Source organism: Mandrillus leucophaeus, unplaced genomic scaffold, assembly GCF_000951045.1.
Source record: "Mandrillus leucophaeus isolate KB7577 unplaced genomic scaffold, Mleu.le_1.0 Scaffold99, whole genome shotgun sequence".
NCBI lineage: Eukaryota > Metazoa > Chordata > Mammalia > Primates > Cercopithecidae > Mandrillus > Mandrillus leucophaeus.
In genome coordinates this window covers 862,741-867,199 of record NW_012110807.1, presented here as the reverse complement: position 1 = coordinate 867,199, position 4,459 = coordinate 862,741, and the positions used below count along the sequence as shown (strand labels likewise).

Here is a 4,459-nt window from a genome sequence, read left to right as displayed (position 1 = left end):
AGACCATCCTGGCTAACACGGTGAAACCCCGTCTCTACTAAAAAATACAAAAAAAAACTAGCCGGGTGAGGTGGTAGGTGCCTGTAGTCCCAGCTACTCAGGAGGCTGAGGCAGGAGAATGGGGTAAACCCAGGAGGCGGAGCTTGCAGTGAGCCGAGATCCGGCCACTGCACTCCAGCCTGGGCGAAAGAGTAAGACTCCATTTCAAAAAAAAAATACAGAAATTAGCAGGGTGTGAGGCTGGGCATGGTGGCTTATGCTTGTACTCCCAGCACTTTGGGAGGCCGAGGCAGGCAGATCACCTGAGGTCAGGAGTTCAAGATCGGCCTGGCCAACATGGTGAAACCTTGTCTATACTAAAAATACAAAAATTAGCTGGGCATGGTGATGCATGCCTGTAATACCAGCTACTCAGGAGACTGTGGCAGGAGAATCAGTTGAACCGAGGAGGCAGAGGTTGCAGTGAGCCGAGATAGTGCCACTGCACTCCAGCCTGGGCAACAGAGTGAAACTCCGTCTCAAAAAACAAACAAACAAAAAAAACTACAAAAATTAGCCAGGCATGGGGTCACACACCTGTAGTCCCAGCTACTCAGGAGGCTGAGGTGGGAGAATCACTCAAACCCAGGAGGTGGAGGTTGCAGTGAGCTGAGATCATGCCATTGCACTCCAGTCTGGGTGACAAAGCAAGACTTCGTGTAAAAATAACCAAAACCAACAATCTCATTGTTGCCACTGATTGTAGCACATAACAAATAAATCCTGTAGATGTGGACTTATAAATGTATTGCTATTTAGGCCAGCCACGGTGACTCATGCCTGTAATCTCAGCACTTTGGAAGGCCTAGGTGGGTGGATCATTTAAGGTCAGGAGTTCAAGATCAGCCTGGCCAACATGGTGAAACCTCGCCTCTAATAAAAATACAAAAATTAGCCAGGTATGGTGGCAGGCGCCTGTAGTCCCACCCACTTGGGAGGCTGATGCAGGAGAATTGCTTGAACCAGGGAGGTACAGGTTGAGGTGAGCCAAGATCAACACCACTGCACTCCAGCCTGGGGGACAGAGTGAGACTGTCCCCCCGCAAAAAAAAAAAAAAAAAATATATATATATATACACACATACACACACACACACACACATACACACACACATATGTGTTCATATATTTATATATATATTTATATATTTATATATGGCTATTTAAATACTACTTGCCGGCCAGGCACAGTGGCTCACGCCTGAAATCCCAGCACTTTGGAAGGCTAAGGTGGGTGAATCACCTGAGGTCAAGAGTTCGAGACCAGCTTGGCCAACATGGTGAAACCTCATCTCTACTAAAAATACAAAAAAATTTAGCCGGGCATGGTGGCAGGTGCCTCTAATCACAGCTACTTGGGAGGCTGAGGTAGGAGAATTGCTTGAACCCAGGAGGCGGAGGTTGTAGTGAGCCAAGATCATGCCACTGCACTCCAGCCTGGTGACAGAGTGAGACTCCATCCAAAAAAAAAAAAAAAAAGCAGCAGCAATAAATGCCACTTGCACTTGTATCCATTCTCTTTGGCTTCCTGCAGTTTGAATATGTTGTGGCTGGGTGTGGATTCTGTGTGTGTGTGTTTTTTGTTTTGCGTGTGTGTGTGTGTATGTGTGTGTGTGTGTGTCTTTCTGTTTCTGGTATTTTTGTTGTGGTTATTTGTTGCTATTTATCCACATTAGTGTTCTCTAAGTTTCCTGGATCTGTGGTTATCTGCCTGTCATTAATTTTTTTTTTTTTTTTTTTGAGGCAGAGTCTTGCTCTGTCACCCAGGCTGTAGTGCAATGGGCAACATGGTGAAACCCCATCTCTACAAAAAGTACTACAAAATTAGCCGGGCATAGTGATGCGTGCTTGCAGTCCCAAATACTTGGGAGGCTAAAGTGGGAGGATTGCTTGAACCTGGGAGGCCAAGGTTGCAATGAGCCGAGATGGTGCCACTGTACTCCAGCCTTGGTGACTGAGCAAGCACTAGTTAAAAAAAAAAAAAAACAAACAAAAAAATAAACTTGAAAGTCGCCACTCTTATTATTTCATTATTAAAATTAAAAAAAAAAAACTTGGACAAACTGAAAATCAATGACTTTTCTTGCAGTTGAAACTTTTCTTGAAGTTCTCTGTGGTTTCAGAGCACTGAGTTTTCAAGGCAAAGCTCCACGCGATGTCAGGAGAGACAGGAGAACCTGGAGAATCCCAGCGACATCTGCAGACCCGGAGTAGAAGCCACCGGAGCCCGAACTGGGAACACAGATGGGAACTCGGATAAATTGCTAGAGGCTGAGTGTGGACTGGCATCGGAGGGACAAAGTCCTCGAGTCTTCAGGCCAGGGGGTGCCCCACACTTTCATGGGTTTCCCTCCAGTAATCCCACCTGATTCTGTCGAAGATCCGGGGCCGGGCGCGGGGGCTCACGCCTGTAATCCCAGCACTTCGGGAGGATGAGGCGGGTGAATCACGAGGTCAAGACATTGAGACCATCCCGGCCAACATAGTGAAACCCCATCTCTACTAAAAAAACAAAAATTAGCTGGGCATGGTGGCGGACGCCTGTAGTCCCAGCTACTCGGGAGGCTGAGGCAGGAGAATCGCTTGAACCCCGGAGGTGGAGCTTGCAGTGAGCCGAGATGGCGCCACTGCACTCCAGCCTAGCAACAGAGTGAGACTCTGTCTCAAAAAAAAAAAAAAAAGATCCCACAGGCACTGGCTGCGGTGGGGGTAGAGATCCTTGTGAAAACACTCAAAGCCTTCTAGCCAAGGCCCCATTCCAGGGGGAAGAGCTTTGCCAGCGCCTATCTCAGGTGGGGTAAGGGAATACTCCTTCCAGCCCCCTCCAGCCCCCTCCAGGCTTCGCATAGAACAAGCACAGTGTGCAAGAGCCAGGTTGCAAGCAATTAGGTCGGGAAGGAACCTGAGCCAGAGAAGGTAGTAAGTGGCAGGGGGAACAGTGACAGCCCTGCAGGGATACTTGTGAATGTCGCAGCCCCAAGACCCAGGCCCAAGACAGGACTGACGACAGAATGTTCCCCCTCTCCCACACCTCACCACATCCACAGGCTGCGGTACAATCATGGGAGTCACAGGCGACAGAACTCAAGGTTCAGACCTCCCAAAGTCAGGAGGGAGACAACAATGAGGACAGTAAAAGACGTGGAGCCTCTGGCACCTGCAGCTGCAGCAAACACCTAACACCGCCCAGCTCCTAGAGAGGACAATCTAGCCTGGGCCGGACACAGTGGCTCACGCCTGTAATCTCAGCACTTTGGGAGGCTGAGGTGGGTGGTCGCTTGAGCCTAGGAGTTCAAGACCAGCCTGGGCAACGTGGCGAAACCCCATCTCTACAAAAACTACAAAAAAATTATCTGAGCTTGGTGGCATGTGCCTGTTGTCCCAGCTACTCTGGAGGCTGACGTAGGAGGATCACCTGAGTCTGGGAGTTAGAGGCTACAGTGAGCCTTGATCATGCCACTGCACCCCAGCCTGGGCAACGCAGCAAGACCCTATCTCAAAAAATTTAAATAAATAAATATAAAATGTGATCGAGCGCTTTCCTTTCGCTGCTGCAGCCGCAGTCATGAGTATGCTCACACTTCAGAAGAGGCTCGCCTCTAGTGTCCTCCACTGTGGCAAGAAGAAGGTCTGGTTGGACCCAATGAGACCAATGAAATTGCCAATGCCAACTCCCGTCAGCAGATCCGGAAGCTGATCAAAGATGGGCCGATCATCCGCAAACCTGGGATGGTCCATTCCCGGGCTCGATGCCGGAAAAGCACCTTGACCTCCCGGAAGGGCGGGCACTTGGGCATAGGTAAGCGGAAGGGTACAGCCAATGCCTGAATGCCAGAGAAGGTCACGTGGATGAGGAGAATGAAGGTTCTGCGCCGGCTGCTCAGAATCTGAGAAGATTGATCGCCATGTGCATCACAGCCTGTACCTGAAGTTGAAAGGGAATGTGTTCACAAACCAGCGGATTCTCATGGAACAAATCACAAGCTGAAGGCAGACAAGGCCCGCAAGAAGCCCCTGGTTGACCAGGCTGAGGCCCACAGGTCTAAGACCAAGGAAGCACACGAGGTCCATGAAGAACACCTCCAGACCAAGAAGGAGATCATCAAGACTTTGTCCCAGGAGGAAAAGACCAAGAAATAAAAGCTCCCCCTTTGTCTGTACATACTGGCCTCCGTTACTACGTGGATCAGCCATTAAAATAAAACAAGCCTTTAAAATAAATAAATAAATAAATATAAAATGAAATATACCCTCCTCACACTAAAGGCCTCTTGACCTTCGTTCCTGTGATCTGATACAGTACGTCTAGATTTCAACAAAAAATTGCAAGGCATGCCAAAAGGCAAGAAAAAAACACAATCTCAAGCCAAGCACCAAGGCTCACGCCCGTAATCCCAGCACTTTGGGAGGTCAAGGTGGG

At 49.0% G+C, this 4,459-nt stretch overlaps 1 pseudogene; it reads left to right on the top strand.

The window, feature by feature from the left end:
* Positions 1 to 3,604: 3,604 nt before the first annotated feature.
* Positions 3,605 to 4,179, top strand: LOC105532844 (annotated as a pseudogene).
* The last annotated feature ends 280 nt before the right edge of the window (positions 4,180 to 4,459 follow it).